This window comes from Phocoena phocoena, chromosome 12 (assembly GCF_963924675.1).
Source record: "Phocoena phocoena chromosome 12, mPhoPho1.1, whole genome shotgun sequence".
NCBI lineage: Eukaryota > Metazoa > Chordata > Mammalia > Artiodactyla > Phocoenidae > Phocoena > Phocoena phocoena.
The window spans coordinates 82,129,391-82,154,833 of NC_089230.1; the positions used below are offsets into that span (position 1 = coordinate 82,129,391).

The 25,443-nt window shown below is 39.3% G+C and overlaps 1 protein-coding gene across 1 annotated transcript in view; it reads right to left on the reverse strand.

Moving 5' to 3' along the window:
- Positions 1 to 25,443, reverse strand: part of RIMS1 (regulating synaptic membrane exocytosis 1) — a 480,052-nt gene that overhangs the window by 375,385 nt on the left and 79,224 nt on the right. The gene's annotated exons all lie outside the window — the stretch shown is intronic.

The following is a 25,443-nucleotide window of genomic DNA, read 5'->3' on the forward strand; positions in this document are numbered from 1 at the left end:
GTCTGGAGATGAACCCACAATATCTCCGAGGTGTGTTTGTACACAAGGGATCATGTAGTACACACACACACACACACACACACACACACACACAAACACACACACACACACCATATTACAAATCAAAAAACTGAAAAGCAGAGATAAACAACTTACAGTTCATATTGCATTACCGTAAAACAGGGTAGGATTTTATAATTTAATACTTTCATCCTTAGAAGCATAGAGAAAATGTAGTCTGAGGCAGAAATGGTTAAGGAACTAGTTTAAATTTGGAAATTCAATCTAGAAGCAGTCATTTCTAAATTATTTTCTTTTAATTTCCAACAGTGCCTTTTAGGTAGCTCAGTCTTGCAGAGTTCTGTCTCATCTTCTCTCTCTCTTTATAAGAAATAACAGAGCCCACATGCCACAGCTAAACATCCCACATGCTGCAACTAAAGATCCTGCAACAAAGATCCTGCATGCCACAACTAAGACCCAGCGCAGCCAAATCAATATATTTAAAAAAAAAGAAATAACACCCGTGGAGTGGCTCACTGGGCTTCCCCTATATCACACGTCCTTTCATCCGAGGAGCAGGGAACCATGGCTCAGCATGCATGGCAGAAAGAGCATCAGTTCTTCACTGTGAAGAAAATTCTATGACCTTAGTCTAGTTCTTGATATGTTAGTGGATCTAACACAGTTCAGAAAATCGATTTCTTTCTAACAAAGCCTATATCTCAGAATCATTTCTTTGCTGTTGAGACACAGAAGCAGAATGAAGAAATTTTCCTACCAGCAGTATACACACCTCTCCCTCCCTGGGCACTAAGTATCGCTTTGGAGCTTTGGAGATGGAAGCATGCCAGATAACATAATTTAAGGGAGAAATGATCATACATCATTTAAATATGCTTAAAATACAATCTCCATCCATTCCACTGACAAAACTGGGACTGCTGCTTCTGGTTCATTTTATTTTCCTTTCTTCACAGCATAGCTGGTGACACTGATAAGCCTTTTGGGTGGCTATCACGGCACAGTGGAGCATTACCAGACAGCTAAGTCTAAAACATACCATTGGGATAAAGCTCAGGAATGGAGTGAGACTCAGTGAGTGAGTGAGGGAACGGTTTAGCACATTCCTTGGGCAATTAAAAATCTGTATTTACACCATGACCAAATGTCCCCATGACATTGTCAACTGACTTGTCCAGAGTCCATCAAAATGTTTTAACCATGGTGCACCCTGTATTTGATGCTTCCTCGAACCAGCCACTCACTACCATCACATTTATCCTTCCATCCATCACTTGAACTGTTGATTTATTGGCATGTCCACAAATGGCAGGGTAAAGAAGCAGAGGGTTACTACTACGTGTATTTGATGGAAACATTTTCTCTTTTTCTCTAATAAAATGTTTTACCAAACCCCAAAAGGTTTGGGTTTATCTTTCTGAAGATCAAGTTTATAGTAGTAATACTGAATTCCCCACATAAATCCTCTACATTTAAAATGACAGCAGAGGTGAAATAAACAAAAGGAGCTGAGGAATTCCAGTTACTATCTTCCACAAGCTGTCTTGATAAAGCAAAGTAACTAATCACTTTCCACTCTCACCGACTTAGAATCCAATACCCTTGAATTGTAGTTACCTAAGGACCATTTTTAGAAAATAAAGCATTGCCAAAAATCACATAAAAAATGTTTCAAGATTTCTTGAACAGTGTTCTTTCAATCCATGACACTGTAAAAGAAGTCAGTTTGTGACAATTTAACTGCAATAATATATAATGTGTACATTTTAGCCATAATCTTACAAAGAAATCCAATTTTAAAAATTCTAAGGAAATATCCTCCACCACACCCCCCTTATGTGAAAGCTTAGATAGAATCCCTTATGAACCAAACAGTGTAAAGTTTATAGATTGAAAATAATGATAAACCTGGGAAAGAATAACTGTTTATATGGGTTCAACCTGCAACTTATACAAAACTTGCACTCTTTAAAAGTTCTAAGTAGACATGGTCGGCTGGACTAATTTGTGATTACTTTGTCCTTATACACCAAAGACAGGAAGATGAAGAGGAATTTTACACCATGATTGACTTCTACCCAGGAAGTCTTCCCATTTAAAAAGTATTCAACAATTAGTCAATGTGCCAATCATACCAAAATAGCAAAGCTCCTGTTTATGTTTCTATTCTGCTGTCATGAACTTTGGGCTTAAAAACAAACAGACAGACGTCAGCAGATTCCACCTGGAACTTTCTTTTCCTTTCCTCATAGTGTTGGAAACAACAACAAAAATTTAAATTCACAGAATGAAAAGGCCTTGACAGACCTGGTGACAAGTTAATATCTGAGAACCGTAGGCAAAAGAGTCTTCTTTCTTCTTTAAAATGTTGAGGTCTAAAACTCAAAAACATCTCTTTACAGAGCATGCTTATGTCCTAACCACCTGCATATCAGGAAGCAGCTTCACCTATGACTAGTCAACATCTCAACTGATTTTAGTAAATCCAATTTCTCCTTACCTGTCTTCTGTGTATTTAGATAAGAAGAATCTGTTTAAAATGCACTTGCTTTGGATTGGAAGAGTCAACATTGTGAAAATGACTCTACTATCCAAAACAATCTACAGATTCAATGCAATCCCTATCAAACTACCACTGACATTTTTCACAGAACTAGAACAAAAGATTTCACAATTTGTATGGAAACACAAAAGACCCCGAATAGCCAAATCAATCTTGAGAAAGAAAAATGGAGCTGGAGGAATCAGGCTCCCTGACTTCAGACTATACTACAAAGCTACAGTAATCAAGACAGTAATACTGGCACAAAAACAGAAATATAGATCAATGGAACAGGATAGAAAGCCCAGAGATAAACCCACACACATATGGTCACCTTATCTTTGATAAAGGAGGCAGGAATGTACAGTGGAGAAAGGACAGCTTCTTCAATAAGTGGTGCTGGGAAAACTGGACAGGTACATGTAAAAGTATGAGATTAGGACACTCCCTAACACCATACACACAAAAAAAGCTCAAAATGGATTAAATACCTAAATGTAAGGCCAGACACTATAAAACTCTTACAGGAAAACATAGGCAGAACACTCTATGACATAAATCACAGCAAGATCCTTTTTGACCCACCTCCTAGAGAAATGGAAATAAAAACAAAAATAAGCAAATGGGACCTAATGAAACTTCAAAGCTTTTGCACAGCAAAGGAAACTATAAACAAGACCAAAAGACAACCCTCAGAATGGGAGAAAATATTTGCAAATGAAGCAACTGACAAAGGATTAATCTCTAAAATTTACAGGCAGCTCATGCAGCTCAATAACAAAAAAACAAACAACCCAATCCAAAAATGGGCAGAAGACCTAAATAGACATTTCTCCAAAGAAGATATACAGATTGCCAACAAACACGTGAAAGAATGCCCAACATCATTAATCATTAGAGAAATGCAAATCAAAACTACAATGAGGTATCACCTCACACCAGTCAGAATAACCATCATCAAAAAATCTAGAAACAATAAATGCTGTAGAGAGTGTGGAGAAAAGGGAACACTCTTGCACTGCTAGTGGGAAAGTGAATTGGTACAGCCACTATGGAGAACAGTACGGAAGTTCCTTAAAAAACTAGAACTACCATATGACCCAGCAATCCCACTACTGGGCATATACCCTGAGAAAGCCATAATTCAAAAAGAGTCATGTACCAAATTGTTCATTGCAGCTCTATTTACAATAGCCAGGAGATGAAAGCAACCTAAGTGTCCATCATCAGATGAATGGATAAAGAAGAGGTGGCACATATATACAATGGAATATTACTCAGCCATGAAAAGAAACGAAATTGAATTATTTGTAGTGAGGCAGATGGACCTAGAGTCTGTCATACAGAGTGAAGTAAGTCAGAAAGAGAAAAATACCGTATGCTAACACATATATATGGAATCTAAGAAAAAGAAAAAAATGTCATGAAGAACGTAGGGGTAAGACGGGAATAAAGACACAGACCTACTAGAGAATGGACTTGAGGATATGCGGAGGGGGAAGGGTAAGCTGTGACAAAGCGAGAGAGAGGCACGGACATATATACACTACCAAATGTAAAATAGATAGCTAGTGGGAAGCAGCCGCATAGCACAGGGAGATCAGCTTGGTGCTTTGTGACCACCTAGAGGGGTGGGATAGGGAGGGTGGGAGGGAGGGAGACGCAAGAGGGAAGAGATATGGGAACATATGTATACGTATAACTGATTCACTTTGTCATAAAGCAGAAACTAGCACACCGCTGTAAAGCAATTATACTCCAATAAAGATGTAAAAAAAAATGCACTTGCTCAGTTAAATTCCAATTAGCAGTCCACTGAAAATAAAATGTGATTATTTGAAAATTAAAAACAAAGAGAAAGCCTCTACAGCACATTCTCTGGTTAAGCTTTTGTCATCTACAACTGGCACTTGCCATCTACCTCTACAAGGATTAAATCATGTGTTGCTGCACCTGCTGACTTTCAACCCCACTGACAGGAGTTCAGGTGGAGAGCAGAAATGAGGCCCTCTGTGCTCTGGGAAACACTGGCAGGACAGGTCTTCAGATAGTTAGATATTTTTTTCTGTACGCGGTCCTCTCACTGTTGTGGCCTCTCCCGTCGCGGAGCACAGGCTCCGGACGCGCAGGCTCAGCGGCCATGGCTCACGGGCCCAGCCGCTCCGCGGCATGTGGGATCTTCCCGGCCCGGGGCACGAACCCGCGTCCCCTGCATCGGCAGGCGGACTCTCAACCACTGTGCCACCAGGGAATCCCTCATGAGCCAATTTTATGAGCCCAATTCTTGTATCTCCTCATATCTAGAAAAACACTCAAATCCTTCATGGTGATGACTGCTCCTCGTGACTAGCAGAAACCTTCTGTAATAAAAAAATATGTGCTTGATTGTACATACTCCCCATTCACCAAAATCATATATATCCTGACCTTCACCCCTACCGCTTTGGAGCAGTTTCTCAGAGTTCTCTGAAATGTTGTCTCCTGTTTTGAAATGTTTTATTTGGGGCAAAATGTAGTCCTCATTTTGCCCCAAATAAAACTTAATAGGAAACTCTCACGTTGTGCATTTCTTTAAAGTCTACACCTTGATTGGCATGCGTTGCATTCCTCTGGAAACCTGGCACCACTCTCTGCGTTGGTGGAAAGCAGGCAGCCCGGCCTCAGAGGAACCACCTGGCTTTACCATCCTCTCCCTGGGTAACACTGGGCAGTGTGGTCCTTTGACCTCTGAACCTCAGTGTCTTGGCACAAGCAGTGAGGTAGATTGGATGATCCTGTAAACTCTTTCAGCTCCAAAATCTGATTTTTCTATTTGATATGATTTTAAGAGTAAAGGAGAACAGACAGGTTAGCACACCTTTGTGTGAGTTGTGGCAGCTGGAAGTAATTACCTAAACTCTGTAGACTCCTGTTACGATATATTTGTATCTTCCATTCCGTCTGTGACTCCCGTAAATTCCTACAGTACTTTCTTGTCCATTTTTTTTTTTGCATGTAACATATAATACTCCCTACTTTTTAAGTGTTAGACTGTAACTCTGCTACTAAATTGAATATCCTTGAGGGAAGGGAGCAGATCTGATTTCACGGCTGATTCCTTCACATAAGTACATTTTGTACACAGCACGTGCTTATGTTTGATGAATAAATAAATGTTGAATAAACTACACTCAACTTTGGGGATACTTGTTAAAGATATAGCCATTTGTATAACCTAAGAAAAGGATCTGGGTTTTAGGATGTACTACTAAAAAAAAAAAAAAAAAAAGGACATGGTCAAGCAAATGGTAAAGTAAATGGTAAAACGTTAGACATTTTTAAAAACACATTCAGATGGTCTGAGCAAATTGACATAAAATGCTGTTAAAAATTTGAGGTTTTTTTCTTTTAATGTAAAAGGACAAGTGACTCAGAATCTGGAGGCAATTTCAAAAATAAAGTCTGCAATTTAAAGGAAGTCATTTATAAAAATAAGGCAGTTACTATATGCCTTTCAGTGTAGCTTAGAGAAGAGAGCGCTAAATAAAAGGAATAGAATTGAGTTGAGGCTGGTAATTTTTACCTTCTAAAAGATTCACTGCTTTTTCTATATTCATTCTAGTTCTTTAAATATTATTTAAGATCAACATCTAGCATTTTACCCAGAAATAGATCTTATAGTATCCTGAGGTATGCTTTCTTAGATATGACAACACTCTGTTATTATCTTAACTGTTTAAAATATATTTCATGAAGATATCTAAGACTATGGCCTGATATTATTAATAGATGCTATTATTTTAGAATCTTACCATCAGACTTGGAATAAGCCCAGTCCCTACTGTGTCCTGGCTGAGCTCTGCTCCTCCAATCGCACTCAGGCTACTCCAGCCATCCTGGGCCACGGGATACTGTCCTTCCCACCTGGGAACTTGTGTGCTTCCTGCTGGGGAAACTCATGTCCCAGCTTCTCACAGGCTGCTTCTCATTTGTGGGGTCCAGGTCTCTACAGAGGCCATCTCTGATCTCTGTGTTAATGTATGCCCTTCTTTTATTCTCTACCATTGCACCCCACTCATTAAATTCCTAGCTCCTATCACAATCTCTAATTATTTGATCTATTTATTTATACATATTTGCAAACCTATATCTATATAAGTTTACTGGAGTGTCTCCCCGACTAGAATACAAACTCCATGACAGGAGGGGCCTGATCTGTCCTGTTCACCGTGGTGTTCCTGGACTTAACAGAGGTGACTGGTATACAGCAGAGGCTCACATATACCTGTTGAATGAAAGAATCCATCAATGGTCACCACCAAAGATAATCAAGAGCCTGTGGCTCATAAATGTCTTTTCATTTAGATAAAAACAGTTACAATTATTTGTCAACATTTTGTATGCAACTGAATTTTCTGATACTGTATGATAAAGTAAGCTATGCATAAAACGTTACTCCACCTTAAAAATACTCTTCTTGGAACAAAACAAAACGTCCTTGCAGGTAAGGCCATAGTGAATGAAGCCTTGTCCATGCAACAACATGTATTACATAATAAATAAATTGTGCACACCAGTGTTTCCGCGGTCCAAACTTGGAGGGCTCAGATGTTGCTTCTAGAGTTTACTGAACTTCAGACAGTCATAATGATCACAAGAGTTACCAGATATTGAGCTATGTGTTATGAATACCTGTGCTTTACAATGATTGTGCAATAATTAGAATCAGTTCAGCTTAGCCACATACAAGAGACATTGTTGCTGTATTAACAACTGGACTCTACAAGCAGTACCATAACTTATTTAGCCGTTTCCTATTGGTGGGTATTCAAGTTTATCCAATTTGCTGCAGTAAATGTCCCTGTAGATATATCCCTATATATTACCATTGTATTTCTGTCAGAAATATTTCCATAAATGGGATTACCAAGTCAAGACCAGGGTATACACCATTATTTTAACACTTTTCCTAAGAAAAGAATCTGGGATATATGAATTTAGGTCTCATGGACTCCAAACAGCTTAGTTAGGCAAAGAAGAAATTGGATGGAATTTTGAGGAAAGAGATGATAAAGATATGGCAGTGGGGCTCAACCTGATGTGCCCACGGGACTCAGCCTTGAAAGTAAAGCTGGTGATATAACTTGAGGGCACTTAGATGTAGGAAGGGGGTTACTGCAGGTTGGGTAGCCTGGATCTTGATATCAACTGGAAAAATTTAGAATTGCTGCTCTAGGAAGCAAAGGACATTTATAATTATTATGGTAACATTTGCAATAAGAAGGCAAATGATTAAACAACCTTTCAGAATTGTAAGAAAAAAAACCCAGTGGTCTGCTGACCCACACATATTTGAGTCTGAGCATGGTGTTCTTTTCTAGGCCATATGGACTCTGGTAGCCTTAGTTTCCTCAGGAACTCCTTGGGAAACGGAACTAGAACAACTCACTGTTCAAACGCAAATTGCTTTCTCATCATCTCAGAATTATTCCTATTATCAAGTTGGAGAAATATCACAACAGCAAAAGTGTGCTAGGGACACAATCAATGACACACCACAGGTCACTTCCTATTCCCAGTCCTTTCTCCTCCCGTCACTGGCTGAAGCCCGAGAGGCTGCCGGGCAGTCACCTTTGAGCCCCTGTCTGATAAGCCCTCTCTCCTCCTTGTCTGAATATCTTTGTTTTCTGTCCTAGCAGATCCTCCTGAAGGGATAACGATATTCTGTAACCCTTGTCAACCAATCGGTCCAACCAAGGGTGGTCTTCCCATACCACAAAAGGTCAAGCCTGCAGTCTCTGTGGTGCTTGGTATCTTACAGGAGCCCCTTGGTTTATATAACTTCACTTCTAACATAACAATTGGCCCATCAGAAAAAATGTGGAGGTTGAGGCAGAAGCAAGATAACCCATCATCTCTACCATGCACAAAATCTAACCACTCCATCTTTTTCTTTGTTACTATTTTTACTTCTTCTGCTCATCTAGGAAATAGTAACATACTCTGTGGATGTATCGTTCACCCTCTTCAAATACTCTGCAGATGATCTCACCTACTTCCAGAGCATCAGTGTCTCCTCTGGGTCAAGGACTTCAGACATCGGAAATCTTCAGATGTAAATTCTCTCCTGAGTCCCAGACCCAGAGTTATGGGTTGGACATTGTTGCTGAGTTGAAAGCACTGTCACCCACTGTCAATGCCTGACAGTTCATAGCTCTTGTCCATTCCGTTGGTTGGTGTCTCATTTTAATTGTCAGTGCCCATACTGTAGCGGTGACTAAATATTTTTCATGTCACGCCTGGTCACAGCACATCAAAGTAAACATGCCCCAAATGGGCCTCTGCAGTTATTCTCACTCCTCCCAATCTTCTGTACATCATAAATTTCTCCAGCAGCTAATGCCATTACCGTCAACTCCACTGCCCAAGCAGGAAACTTTTGCGCCATTACTACTTTTTCCTTATTTAGCATCCGTATCCAGTGATCATGTCTGGCTGTTCTCTCTCTAGATATTCCCCATGGCCAGGCATTGTCAAGTCCCTGGTTCACACGCTGTCATCACTTATCTGGCCTCCTATCTAGTTGCCCTAATTCCACCATCTCTAGTTTCTAAACCATCTCTCATCTAAAACTTAAAGTTACCTTCATAAGACACCAGTCGTATTATGTAATTTCAAATCCCACAAAAAATCTCCTGATTTCATCCAACAGGAACATGTAGGGATATATGTTAGATAAGGAATAAGAGTAACAGTACAGATATTATTTTTAAAAAAACCTTCCTATTATGAACCATTCTTTGTGTGAGACATTATGAAACCACTGAAAAAAGACCCAGCACCATTCTACTAGGAAGATGAAACATTAAAAAAATCTAATTGTAAAATATAAGACATCCCATTAACGTTGAATTTTTTTCCCCAGAGCCAGGCTGCTTTTATTAATGAGTATTGCCAAAGTTTCAGTGAATGTAAAATCCTAATCTTATAAAGTTATATTGGAAAACAAGAGAAATTTCTCAATCTCCCTGTAAGTGCTGTTATAATATTGTGTGTGTGTGTAATTTCCTTTAGTTTTTAAAAATTAAAGTAGAGTTGATTTACAATGTTTCAGGTATACAGCAAAGTGATTCAGTTATATATGTGTGTGTATATGTATATACATATTCTTTTTCAGATTCTTTTCCATTATAGGTTATTACAAGATATTGAGTATAGTCCCTTGTGCTATACAGTAGGTCCTTGTTTTTACCTATTTTATATATAGTAGTATGTAACTGTTAATCCAATGTCATTAGTTTATCCCTCCCCCACCTTTCACCTTTGGTAACCAAAAGGTGAAACACTAAAAAAACCTATTTGTAGTAGTTAGGGTTACCAGATAAAATATAAGACGTCCCGTTAAATTTGAATTTTTGATGAGCAGTGAACAATCTTTTAGTATAAACACATTCCAAGTATTGCACAGGGCATACTTACACTAAAAAATATTGTTTACCTGAAACTCAAATTTTATTTGCTAAATCTAGCAACCCTAAGTGTAGTAAACGATGACGCATGCTATAGTATAGGTAGGCAAATCACAGATCTACTACAAAGGAGAAAAATGAACTCTGTCTGGAAGGCCTCCAAAGTCTTTAGAAAAGAGTGGACGAGTTGTAATGATTAAGAGTGGTTAATTGGGTGGATAATACGTGTGTGTGTGTGTGTGTGTGTGTCCGTGCGTACGCATACGTGTGTCAGACAGCATGAGGGATATTTCAGGCATAGGAGAGAGCATTATAAAGGCAGGAAAGAGCGATTTGACAGAGTGTGTTTGCAACAAAAATAGAGCTGATTTATAAATTTCTCCAATTTCCGTGGTGTAAATCCTCCACCCAGGGCAGATTTCAAGCAACAAACATGGCGTCACTTTGACATGGAGTTGGTAAATGATGTACTCCTGCAGTAGTTCCATCCTGCAGATACAACAGATGTGAGTCATTCAAAAGAGTAAATAGTCACAGGTAGCAGCATAATTAGGAATGGTAAGTTGTGAGTATTTACTACCTCTGTTTTAATGTAATTTACTTAATTGCAAATTTATATAATTTAACTTTTAATAGTAGCTCTCTTTACACAACCAGCTTACGAAATGTAACAGTTGGCTTTCATGAGAACAGGCATCTGTAAGCACAGCCCTGTGTGTTGTGAGCTGCAGGTAAGTCTGTCTGGTGGAGTATAAGGTGTCTGTGTCTGTGTGAAGGAGGACAAGGGCGGAAACTCAGATGAATGGGGCAGGGGGATGCGGGCGGTGTCCGTTGTCCGACATGCCTTTTATACAACTCCCGTCAGGCTGTATATGGACAGATACAGAAAGATGATGATGATGATAGATAGATAGATAGATAGATAGATAGATAGATAGATAGACAGGCAGAATACTGAAGGTGTACAAATTCAACTTAATAGGACTCAACTTACAGAATGTCCTCCCCACCAGTATGCAATGAAATAAAAGGAACATTGGAGTCAGAGGCTTGAATAGTAGCTCCATCATTTACTGGTAGCCAATGTGAGCATCAGTTTTCTCAAAGCAAAAAAGCAGGAAATAATGCCTTCTTCTGGGGGGAGAGAAAAATGAACTGAGCTTTAATGTGGCAACGACTTTGTAAAACAAAAATTGCCAGAAGAAAATCCAAGTTGTATCACCATGGATCCCACATATCTTTCCAAGAGAACGTACATTTGCGGCTTCTGTACAAGGTAGAGACACACCCTTATTTCTTACAGTGTGGCTGCACCAGTAAAGCTTTTCTTTCTTTTTCCCTTCCTATTCTCTCAGAGATCATCCTCTTAACATTGGCTTGGAGTCCCTCTGGGCATGTTCAAAAACTTTACCTCTCATTTCCCCATCTGGGTCTCCCTCTATGTCATCCATGAATTACTTAGAATTGCAGAGTAGAGAGATGTTTCTCAAGCCTTTTGTCTTCTCCTCAATCTCAGATATAAACACACTGCAGAAATCAGATTATAGATAGTCTCCTTGTTTCTAATACATGCTTGTTACAGCCGTTAAAATGATCAGCAATAGTGATTTAGAATAAACCAACCAATAAGTAAAAAACAAATATTAACACATTTCATGAGTTTTGGCATGTTGCTAAAAGTAGGCAGAAACATGTAAGCAAGAGAAACATAACAGAAATGAATAAAGATGAGGACAAACCACGAAATCCAGACATTGAATTTTAGGCTTAACTTGATAGGTAACAGCAAACCAAAATACTTATTATTATTTTTTTTTTTGCAGTGCGCGGGCCTCTCCCTGTTGTGGCCTCTCCCGTTGCAGAGCACAGGCTCCAGACACGCAGGCTCAGCGGCCATGGCTCACGGGCTCAGCCGCTCCGCGGCATGTGGGATCTTCCCGGACCGGGACACGAACCCGTGTCCCCTGCATCGGCAGGCGGACTCTCAACCACTGCGCCACCAGGGAAGTCCCAAAATACACTTTTGAATCAGGAAGTAATATGATGCAAGTGGGATTTAGGGAAGAATATCTTAAAAGCTTACACAGGATGTTTTGCTATGTAAATAGCGGCTTCATATCTGTACTTAAAATTGAGGTACAATTTACTGCCCCCAAATTTTGTTGAGTTGATAAATATAAAATTTGTGCGGGAAAAACATAAATTAGTCCATTTGGCCCAAATCTGAACATTCAAAATAGAGTCTAGGAAGAAAACACAAAGTACATAGCAAGTCATCATTTTTCCTGCAAATTTTGCAAGCTCACTCTTCTGGTAACCGTATCCAAATCCTCGTTTACTTTGAATATTTATTGAACTAGCCTTGCAATTTGCAACGTTATCAAAATAAAAATCACAATTCCTATGCCAATGTTGAAAGAAAGAACATCAAGTTCTTGTCAGTAACAACAAAATTAATTTTGTCCAGATAATACAATACTGAGCCTTTCCCTGTGTAACATAACCTCCAAATTTCATATTTAAATGACAGATAGAGATAGAAGGGGAGAACAGGAGTGCTCTAGGCGGCTTCATTTTGCTGTCCAATCCCACTGAGAACTACTGACCCTCTTCTGCAAGAATTAGGAAACTAGAGAAGAACTAAAGTAGAGCTCGTAAACTCATGGCAGGTCTAAGACACACACACAAGTAAAAGGTGGTTAAGTGATAGGTGCTTTAGGTAAGAGCGCTGTCACCAAAGCTCGGCAGAAGGATAAATTCTGGTGAGGTGGTCGTTCAGGTCAAGTCTTGGAGAAAATGACATGTGAGCAGAGACTTGAAAGTCAGGTGGGTGAGAAAATTTGGTACTGAAACCAGTAGCGGCAAAGGCTTGGGTGGAGACAGGAGGGGAGAGCATCTTCAGTGAAGAGGGAGTAATGCAACTCTGTGAAACGTCTGAACGGGAAAAGACCTCGTGGGAGGTGAGACAGCCAGGCACTGGACAGCACAGGGGCTGGCTTATTCACAGGGCAGCTGCCCTGTCCACAGCTGCGTGGGGTGGTGTAGACTAGAGAAAGAAGAGACAGCAAGGTCAACTAGGTTTCCAAGTGAAAGAGAAGGAGAGTATGGAATAAAAGGATGGCAGCGAGGATGCAAAGAAAGAGCAGGTGTGAGAGCTGATTCAGAACCGGAGCTGATGGGACCTAGTGACTGATCACACCAGGGATCCCAAGGTAGGGGGAGTGGGAAATGACCGGGGGTTCCCGTCCATATGACTCGGAGGGTGGAAATGGCGCGAAGAGAGGAGGGAAGGTGGAGAAGGATGCGCGTGTTAGGTGGGGGGCGACGCGGAAGGATACGCAGAACTCAGTTGTACTCGGACCAAATAACATGGTACTTGAGCACCCTTATGTCTGTAAGGTGCTGTGTTGGTCTCTGCAGAGAGTACAGTAGTACATGAGATCCCACTCATTGTAAGTGCAAAAGAAAAATATCTAAATTTAATCTATACACAGAGAGAGACACACACAATGAAATCTAACTCAAAGTCACACTTTTTCCAAGTGTGAACTTTTCTCATAAATATGGCCTCAAACTATCCCCTGAGCTCTCATAGTAAATGACACTGCAAAGGACCAGCCCAAGTATTTTAACACTCTTAATGCTTCAAAGGATAACAGACGGTGGAAATAGCTCTCTGGTATGTCAAGGAAAGGCAGAGCTAGAAAAATCAAAGGAATGAATGAAAGAGACTTTCATTCTCCTCCCTGATTCTCCATATGTATTCTCTAATTTTTCATGTTTATCAGCTCAGTTTACCATTCACAGTAAGGGGGATAATGGAATCCATTTTGGAATCAGTTGTCAATTGGAACCCATTATTCAAATCAAACCAAATCAAAGTTCAAATGAAAAGAAAGCAACTTATGTCGGGTTGCAATGGTGTAGCACAGTATTAATGCATTAGAGCAGATCAAGGACTTTCATAAAATACAACCCCCGCCTTCAAGAAGTGAACACTACAGGTGGGGAGACAAAATACAGAAAAAATATGAAAAGTTAATGAAATATTTTTTTTGAAAATCAACTAAGGCAACCCAAGAAAACATGTCCCAAGGCAGCACGTAATTTATTGACAAATGACTGGTATACTTTTTTATTAACATCTTTATTGGAGTATAATTGCTTTACAATGGTGTGTTAGTTTCTGCTGTATAACAAAGTGAATCAGCTATTCGTATACATATATCCCCACATCTCCTCTCTCTTGCATCTCCCTCCCACCCTCCCTATCCCACCCCTCTAGGTGGTCACAAAGCACCGAGCTGATCTCCCTGTGCTATGCGGCTGCTTCCCACTAGCTATTTTACGTTTGGTAGTGTATATTTGTCCATGTCACTCTCTCACTTCCCCCCAGCTTACCCTTTCCCCTCCCTGTGTCCTCAAGTCCATTCTCTATGTCTGCATCTTCATTCCTGTCCTGCCCCTAGGTTCTTCAGAACCTTTTAATGTTTTTTTAGATTCCATATATATGTGTTAGCATACGGTATTTGTTTTTCTCTTTCTGACTTACTTTACTCTGTATGACAGACACTAGGTCCATCCACCTCACTATAACTCAGTTTCGTTTCTGTTTTCCATTGTATATATGTACCACATCTTCTTTATCCATTCATCTGTCGATGGACACTTAGCTTGCTTCCATGTCCTGGCTATTGTACATAGAGCTGCAAAGAACATTGTGGTACATGACTTTTTTTGAATTATGGTTTTCTCGGGGTATATGCCCAGTAGTGGGATTGCTGGGTCATATGGTAGTTCTATTTTTAGTTTTTTAAGGAACCTCCATACTGTTCTCCATAGAGGCTGTATCAATGTACATTCCCACCAACAGTGCAGGAGAGTTCCCTTTTCTCCACACCCTCTCCAGCGTTTATTGTTTGTAGATTTTTTGATCATGGCCATTCTGACCAGTGTGAAGTGATACCTCACTGTAGTTTTGATTTGCATTTCTCTAACAATTAGTGATGTTGAGCATTCTTTCATGTGTTTGTTGGCCAACTGTATATTCTCTGGAGAGATGTCTATTTAGGTCTTCTGCCCATTTTTGGATTGGTTTGTTTGCTTTTTTAATATTGAGCTGCATGAACTGCTTGTAAATTTTGGAGGTTAATCCTTTGTCAGTTACTTCATTTGCAAATATTTTCTCCCATTCTGAGGGCTGTCTTTTCATCTTGTTTATAGTTTCCTTTGCTGTGCAAAAGCTTTTAAGTTTCATTAGGTCCCATTTATTTATTTTTGTTTTTATTTCCATTTCTCTAGAAAGTGGGTCAAAAAGGATCTTGCTGTGATTTATGTCATAGAGTGTTCTGCCTATGTTTTTGACAAATGACTAGCATACTTTTTTTTTTTTTCGGTACACGGGCCTCTCACTGTTGTGGCCTCTCCCGTTGCAGAGCACAAGCTTCGGACATCCAGGCTCAGCGGCCAAGGCTCACGGGCCTAGCCACTCCACGGCATGTAGGATCTTCCCAGACCGGGGCATGAACCTGTATCCCCTGCATCGGCAGGCGGACTCTCAACCACTGCGCCACCAGGGTAGCTCTAGTATACTTTTAAAATACTGCAGAAGCTCATCTTTAATTTAAAATTAACCTTCCCTTTCTTCAAGCAAAAGAAATAAGAGTCCACTTACTTCATATATGAGGAAACTTAGGTGCAACAACTCATGAGAGCAATTCTGTTCATTCTTCTATATCTATCAGATTTTATAACCTCCATGAATTTGTTCCAACTTGGGGTGAATGTCAGGGGGAATGTTACTTAATAACTGATTATATATATTATGTCCACCAAACTCCCAACTATTGTGAATTCAGTGAATCAAGAACACTGACATCACAGCAAAAGAAACCTATGGAATGGGAGAAAATATTTGCAAATGATGAGATCGACAAGGGAATAATATCCAAAATATATGAACAGCTCATACAACTCAATATCAAAAAAGCTAAAAACCCAATCAAAAAATGGGCAGAAGAACTGAATAGACTAAAGAAGACACACAGATGGCCAACAGGCACATGAAAAGATGCTCAGCATCACTAATTATTAGAGGAATGAAAATCAAAACCACAATGAAGTATCACCTCACACTGGTCAGAATGGCCATCATCAAAAGGTCTACAAATAAGAAATGCTGGAGAGGGTGTGGAGAAAAGGGAACAACCCTCCTACACTGTTGGTGGGAATGTAAATTGGTGCAGCCACTGTGGAGAACAGTATGGAGGTTCCTTTAAAAACTAAAAATAGAGCTACCATATGATCCAGCAATTCCATTCCTGGGCATATATCTTGGAAAAACAAAAACTCTAAGTCAAAAAGATACATGCACCCCAATGTTCACAGCAGCACTACTTACAGTAGGCAAGACATGGAAACAACTTAAGTGTCCATCAACAGATAAATGGATAAAGAAGATATGGTACATATATACAATGGAGGGTTACTCAGCCATGAAAAAGAATGAAATAATGCCATTTGCAGCAATGTGGGTGGTCCTAGAGAATAGTATGCTTAGTGAAATGTGGGAAAGAGAAAGACATATGATATCACTTGTATGTGGAATATAAAAATAATACAAATGAATGTATATACAAAACAGAAATAGACTCACAGACATAGAAACCAAAGTATGGTTACAAAAGGAAGGGAGACAAATTAGGAGTTTGGGATTAACACATACAAATTACTCTACATAAAATAGATAATCAACAAGGCCTCACTGTATAGCACAGGGGACTATATCCAATATCTTGTAATAACCTATAATGGAAAAGAATCTGTAAAGAAAACTGAATCACTATGCTGTACACCTGAAACTAACACAATATTGTACATTAACTATACTTCAATTAAAAAAAGGACACTATGACATTGTTGTCTTCTAACCTCCTAGAGCACAGCCCAGGATTGAGCAGAAAGGGAGCCACATTCCTCTCAACGTGGGTCCTCACGTGGATCCTGAAATGAATTACCAGCAGTGCCTGCCTCTGAGCAAGCCTGAAGCTTGGGGTCTGGCATCCTACTGCCTGGCTTCGAATCCTGCTTCACTATCAGTGGGTGTAGGCACACAAGCAAGTCATTTACATTTCTGCACTTCAGGTTCCTCTTTATAAAATGAAGATAATCATTGTGCTTTATAAAATGTTGTGAGGGTTAAATGCACATGAAGTGCCTAAGACAGTAGAGTATATGATTGCAGTTATTGTTACCACCCAGCCAAGAGTGAAAACCAGACTTTCTTCTGCCCTAACCTGATGCATAACTTAGGTTGGTGAGAGGTTCTGAGAATTAGATATGTATTCTTCTCCTTGTGATGCTACCATATAAAGTAGCTCTCTCCATTGTGCCAGAGAGACTTCTTATGGATTTCCCTAAGGCAGCAGAAAAAAAATGTGTTATTTTAGGCAATGTAATTCCCTAGAGCTACATGCCTTTTCCATTTCCTTATTTTTTCATTAACTTTCCTAAGGAACTCCCAGGCTCAAATTCTTAGACAGTTTTTGAGTCTTTCCTCTCTCTGTTCCTTTCTCTGGTCCATTCACTTATCCCCAAAGCCACTGCTTTTCCTTCCAGATGCTCTCTCTCTCTCATCTATTTCTTCTTAACTGCGATCATTGTTCTTACTATTATTAACTATGTCTGATCTATTTTAATCATCTACTAATTTGTCTCCTGCTCTCCAGGAAAGCCCTATTATCATCCATCATGCATACTTCTGAAAAATCCATCATCCTGAAACGTTCCTTTCAACTGGGTACCTCCACGGTCAGACACTTTCATGTCTTCCTGCAGAGTAAAACGAGGTTCTTGATCCAGGACTGTAAGGATGTTTATAAACTGGTCCCAGCCTTCCTTTATCAGTTTATATTCCCCAACTCCTTTGCCAAACATGCTTCTTGAGCCAGATTCCATATTCAATGCCCCCTTTGCCTGACTGCTTCATTCTCACTCTGAACTGTTACCCAAGTCGTTTTCTTAGTCTGGGATGCCCTAAACTCTTCTTTCTATCCAATTACTACTCAGTCTTGATGGAAATCTAAAGTGCTTCTTTTCCCCCTGTAGCTCTTCCTGAATCCACATCACTTTAGCCACAAGTATTGATATATATACCCCGCTTTGAAAAAATTCCATATACATTTTTAAAGGAATTCACCTGATTTTTGTAAGGTATATTTTATACCTACAAAGCCACCAACTTATCCATCTACCTGTCCATCCATCCATCCACCCATCCATCCCTCCCTCATCTCCAACAATTAAATTATAAACTACTTGAGGGCAGATCCTATTATTTAACATTATTTTGGGAAGCTTCCCTGCCTCATCCTCTAATTTAGTACTGTATTTAGAACATAGCTTGGGCTCAATAAACATTTTTTTTAATTACAGAAAAAATATCAGATAACATATAATTAAATATTAATATAAATACAATGAAATGCTAAGTATTACTGGCTCTAACAAGTTTTCCTCCCCTCCCATTTTGAGTTAAGTTCCTCTGTGCTTTCATGGCAATCCATAAGCCTTTTCATAGTCTTATCCTCATACTTCATTGTAATTATTTGTTTACCTGTCTGTCAGCCCAAGTTACATCTTCTTAATAGCTTTATAAGTCTACAATATTTGTTGAATGAATGAGTAAAATGAATGAATGAATGTCAAAATAGACACTACACATTTGGGTCATCTGAACTGATGGAAATCTTATTTAACATTACCCAGCGTTAAATACGACTTAAAAGGTCAGCCTGTCATCATCTGCCCGTCATGTTCTGAATTTGTCTACCAATGACCTCAATTATAGATCACCAATGTTGCTACTTGAAATCATTAAAAATATCTAGACACATTCACAAGGTTTAATATTTGTGAAATGCATAATAGATGAGTGCATTCATTTATCTACCCAAATCATTCTTCACTAAATAAATATTTGTTTGCTGCATAGATTGCCAAGGTCCTGGGCATAATCTTTTCCTTTTATTTAATACCTTCCTTCTAATACCAGCAGAAGTAGCCGTGGGTACAAATTCTCCTTTGACTATAAGCTCCCTGTTTTTGCACAACGACCATCTATTCTCCTGGCAGAGGCAGACCGTTCTTGTCCAGGACAAAAGACTCTGTAGAAGAGCAGAGGAAATAGCAGTGATTCACAGAGTAACCAGGCTAGGCCCTGAGGCACAGCGACTTTCTAATAATAATATTGCCAGTATTTATTTCCTCTCTACGTGCGTTTTAGAAGAGAGGTAGAATTCAGTGATGCTCACATTAATTTTAGTTTATGAAAAGATCAGTCATCCCAGCAAATGTTCATTTTCACTGAGCATCTCAGTGGTACATACCAGTGGTTTTAAATCAGGAGCCTACGTCAGGATAACTTGGGCAAATGATCTAAATACACATTTCCTGGCCTCACGCACAGCAGGGAACACTGGATAGATGATGGGGTGGTATGAGGTGGGGTCTATACTTTTTTAAAGCCCCCCAACGCTTTTTTTTTTTTTTTTTGCGGTACGCGGGCCTCTCACTGCTGTGGCCTCTCCCGTTGCTGAGCACAAGCTCTGGATGCGCAGGCTCAGCGGCCATGGCTCACGGGCCCAGCCGCTCCGCGGCATGGGGGATCTTCCCGGACCGGGGCACGAACCCGTGTCCCCTGCATCGGCAGGCGGACTCTCAACCACTGCGCCACCAGGGAAGCCCCTCCCAATGCCTTTTTATACCACTCCTCTCAATAAGAAACAGTAATAAATAAGAAAAGATACAGTCTATGTTTTGACTGGATTAGCCAAAATTTATACATACATACATATATATATATATAGATAGATAGATAGATAGATAAAGACTTGGTGAATATTTGTTAAATGGACACTATAAAGACTTGATGAATGTTTGTTAAATGGATAAAATATTATTGAGATTATTGACTTCCACTTTTGTAGAATAATATTTATATAGTACTTTATTCACAACTCTCTCATGTACTTTACCTCATTTCATACTCAAAAACTCTCAATGAGATAACTAGAAACGATTTTCTTCCTATTCTCCAGATGAGAAAACTAAGGATTTAGGAAGTTAAAAGAACTGGGCCAATGTCTTACAGCAAATGAGTAGCAGAGCAAGGACTGAAAATATATAGTTTGAACCCTTAAAGCTAGAATTTACTCATTATTCCCTGAAGAACTGCAAAATTCTTCTCCTTGGTAATAATGTGGATTACCTGCATATTTTGAATCCGTCCGCTATTATGAACCCAGATAACCTGAATTCTAGACCTAGATCTGCCCCTTTCCTGCCGAGTCACCCTGGGCAAGCCACTTCCCAGGTCCATGTGGGGTCCACCATATGCAGCCCAAGTCCATACGCCCTCCAAGCTTGGTTGTTGACCATATCATGTGGCTCGATGTAAAGCTGACATTAACTCAGTCGAAGATTTTCTGGAACTTGTGCAACCTTAGTTTCCTTAGGATATCTTTTAAAAATAATTATTTGGGGTCTTCCCTGGTGGCGCAGTGGTTGAGAGTCCGCCTGCCGATGCAGGGGACACGGGTTCGTTCCCTGGTCCGGGAAGATCCCACATGCCGCGGAGCGGCTGGGCCCGTGAGCCATGGCCGCTGAGCCTGCGCGTCTGGAGCCTGTACTCCGCGACGGGAGAGACCACAACGGAGAGAGGCCCGCGTACCGCAAAAAAAAAAAAAAGTTCTTATGGACAAATATCACTTAGCCCAAGAAAGCAGAAGGGATGAAGATCCACTAAGCTGGCTGCTTGGGGCTGGCCCTAGGCTTAAGGTAAACATGACCTTTGGGCTTCCTGATAGAATCAACAAGATGATAAAGAATAGGATTCAAGTCAGATGCTCTGCACAAGAGGGGGAAAAAATTGCATTTAGCTAAAACATACTCTATTCACAGGAACAAAGGACAGGGACAGTATACAGGGGATAAAGTCCTCTACATCAGGGTCACCAACATAGGAGCTGCTCAGAGGACCATTAAAAGAGGACCTAGTTCAGTCAGCAAGGGATAATTGGTGAAAGGAATTAATCACTAGTAAATTTCCACAAAACATAACTGTTACATATAAAACTACTACAGCTCTACTCCTAAAGAAAAAAAAAACTCTTTTAATTCCCAAGAAGAAGGCATCTTCTCCTCTGAGCACTCAGACAGAGATAAACACAATATTATCTTAAAATAGTTACAGCAGAAAGAGGAGCTTTGTATGATTTTGTAAACTGGCATAGAATGACTTGCAGAAACCAGCACATCATACAAAGAGAATGAGGTCTATAAAAGCCACACGATTAAAAAAAAATTCTGTCACTTCCTAATTATAACCATGAATCGGAAATGTCAGTGTTCTCAGTAGTCTCTATTTTCAAGTTACTGGCTGTACTGACTTTATTCTAAAAGACAAAACCATGGTTTTTTTTTAGTTGGAACTTTTTTCTATTATCACCTGATCAATATGACCCCTGCTACAGTTGGTAATAGAACTATAGACTATGACATTGAATACCTCTTATAGTATAAGAAAAAAAAAGTGAACTTAGCAAAAATTGAAACTCATCACATTTTGATGTAAACATGTGGCTGAAAATAGTACAGAAATGGCTGCTTGTCTCTGAATAATACCTTCATTCATAATAAAATACATAGCTAAAAGATCCTTTGCAAACGAAAACATGATCCCTTTCTTCTTGGCTGAATTTTACTCAGAAAAATGAGAAACCTTTCAAAACAGGAGCAATATTTTTAAAAGTAGTATATATTTTAAAATATTCATTTCCTCCAGTGTATCCAAACACCTACAGAATTATTAAATCTATCCCAACAGAATGTCAGAGCGAAAAAACATCACACAAGAACAAATTTATTTAAAATGGTGAAGTCTAACCATGTTTCAGTTATTACTCAATTTTACTTTTCACCACTTTTCACCTTCAGTACTTGAAGGTCTTTGCAAATTTACCTAAAGTGATAAGGCGTGATTTCTAAATTTGTCACGTACATACACCATTGAAGATACATAAACAGGATGCTTAAGACTTTATGTAAGATGTTAAAAAAATAAATAAAGTAATTAAATAAATTTTTAAAAAGAAAAAAAAATTTTTCAATACTCAAAATAAATTCTCTATTAAATAATAAAAACAAGACTTTATGAGAACATGTTCCTACACACTATGCATTTAATGCACACAGGACCGATCAAGCCTATGGGCGTTTACACACATGACTTGAAGCCCCCTCCCTTCAGTACACAGCAGAAATTCCTCTTCTCTTTCATTGCTTCCAAAGCTTCCTTAAATTCCACTAAAGTTCACTGAATTCCACTTGCTCCACCTCTATGGCCACCAGCAGAGTCCAAACCACCCTCATGTTCTGCCGAAACCACCACAACTGGCTCCCAAAGTCCCTCGTCTTCTTCCCACCCATGGGCCAGCTACATTGGACCATGATCCTCCCTTCTGTGAACGGCTTCCAGAGCTTCTCCACAGACTTACATAAAATCCAAAGACCTGGATGGAACTGTTGCTCATCTCCTCCACTGTCCACCTCCTCCTCGATTTTCTCTGCCCTTCCTTAACCACACTACACTGGTTTTCTTATAAGGTCCACTGCACGTACCATCCTCTCTGTCTCAATTGCCTTCTGCTGGCTCTTCTCAAGGCCGACTTCTCATCTTTCAAGTCTCTCCTTAAACCTCATCTCCTCCCAGAGCCTTCCTTGACCTTGATTCTGCTCCCTGAACAGCTTCCCCTGTGTGGTCTCTTTCCCTGTACTTCATTTAGGCTCTGGTTAAAAAGGAAGAGTTTTAACATGTATGTTAGTTTGTTGTTTAGATCTTCTCCTCCTGCATGCTAAGTTCTACAAGGACAAGGACTCTGGTTTGTTCATCATCACCACAAGTGCCTGATGTCAGGCTCTGTGCATGATACAGAGTAAATAAATATTTGTTAAAGGGAGAAGGACTAGGCCAGACTCACTGTAGAGCCAGCAGTGATTCCCCACCACACACTCTTCCACCAGCTGAAGATGTTCAAGTCCCTTTTGCTCAATGGTACCTTCTCATCCGAAGCTGATTTGTCTTCATTGACCACACCTGTACTGAGATCAAAATTCAGGAGAATATGGAAAAAATTGAGTATGAAATCTGCAGAACTTCAGGAGCACAAAACACCAGGAGGCTCAGGGGGAGCAGAGGGGCAAGATCAGGGAGAACAGGGAAAAGCACAGGCTAAATTCCAGCATCCACTGTCTCTCTCAGACCACTGAAAGGAGCCCCTGGATCCACGACAGAGGTGTGCCTGAGGTGGTGATGGTCTGCCAGTGGGTTGTCAGTTTTCAGTGTTAGCCATGGACCTTCTTCCATCTGCTACTAGTGCAAGACACAAAGCTCTGGGCATCAGTACACACAACCTGAAGTTCACGTGTGGTGAGTGGACCTTAAAAGCACAGTGATACAATGACAAGGGCTGCTGTCCAACTGTTTACAGCTTCAAAGACAATTTTGTCTACTCTGTTATCTACTGCAATATTGATATATAATTTTGCTGTTAGATATGTGATTTTTAATGAAAAATCATATTTTCAAGTATACACATATATGCAGAGTTTCCATACTATTATGGGAAAAGTAAATATATTAATACATATTTTTCTCAGTTATATTTTTGGTCCTCAAGGTTGACTATTTTAAAATTAAGTTAACTATAAGCTGCCACATTTCCATGATTAAATTAATTCTAGTCCCATACATGTTGATCCTCAGAAGTCCCTATGTTAAACAAATCTGAACAAAGATTGTTGTTGCTGAAAAAAGTCATGCCCTTGAGATCTGAAAAACTATGTCTCTTAAAAGAAAAATATGGATGCAGGCTCCCTGTCAATTCAAGGCTGACTCATCTGAAGCTGTGAGAAGGGAAAAGAACAGTGTGTGTGACACACATGCCCAAGTCAAAAGCCTCAAGGCAGATGGTACCGGATGACCCAGTCCAAGATGTGAGTTACCACTGCACAAAGAGAACAATTCTGGAAAAGAGGAAGTAGAAAGGACAAAGACCAAGTGGCCAAGGAAAATCCTGAGACTCAACAATCTGAATTTTTACCCAGACATAAATTCATTTTTTGTTAAATGAATGAAATTGATAATTAATTACAGGACTTACAGACATCTAACTAACAAAACAAAAGAAAAATAGGTAAAAATAAAAAACAGTGTATCAAAACCAGTTTCTCAGTTTTTCTAAAGGTAATCAGAGAAACTCAAACCAAAGAATCTCAACTGTATTCAGGAACTGGCATCTACAAGGTCTTTTAGATACTAACTTTCTTTCTGATTGGTCTTTAACTACACAGAACCTAGACTTTGAGGTTACACTGGTAATTTTTATATGATTAAATCAGTCCTGCACACACACACACACACACACACACACACACACACACACAGAGGAGAGAGAGAGAGAGAGAGAGAGAGAGATAATGTTGTTTATTTTCTGAAAATTAGAAAGCAAAAGTATCTATAACCTCAAATCATGAAAGCTTCAAGAGTTAAATAGAACTGACTTTTGAATGTTAGTTGTTCTGAAGATGTGGGGATTTCATATGATACAGTTACCTAAACATACATACACAATGATACAGAACCATTATAAATGTTCAAACAAGAAGGAACTTAATAAGCATTTAAAAAAAACTTACTACAAAGAGAAGATGATGGCACCACTGGTGAAGTCTACCAAACATCTGATGAAAAATTATCTTTCACAAACTTTTCCTAAATAGAATAGTAGGGAATACTTCCAAGTTCATTCTATGAGGCTAGTATCACCCTGATACCTAAATCAAAGACATCACAGGAAAACTACAGACAAGTACCCCTTATAAATACTTACACAAAAATCTTCAAAAATACTAGCAAATCAAATAAAGCAACAAATAAAATGGATAGCCAAGTGGGAATGCAAAATTGTCTCAACATATGAAAATAAAGCAGTACACCATATTGATAAGATAAAAGACAGAAAAGCACATTATTATCTCAATAGATGCAGAAAAAGCAGTTGAGAAAATCCAACATCCTTTCATGTTATGAACACTCAACATACTAGAAATGGAATGAAACTTTTTAAACCTGATAAAGAATATATACTAAAACCCCATGACTAATATCATATTTAATAGAGAGAGACTGAAAGCTTTCCCCCTAGTATCAGGAGCAAGACAGGTATGTCTGCAATCACCACTTTTTGACATCTGGATGTCCACATGCAAAAGAATGAAATTGGATCCCTACCTCACACCATATATGAAAAGTAACTCAAAATGGATCAAATACCTAAATGTACAAGCTAAAACTAAGACTCTTAAAAGAAA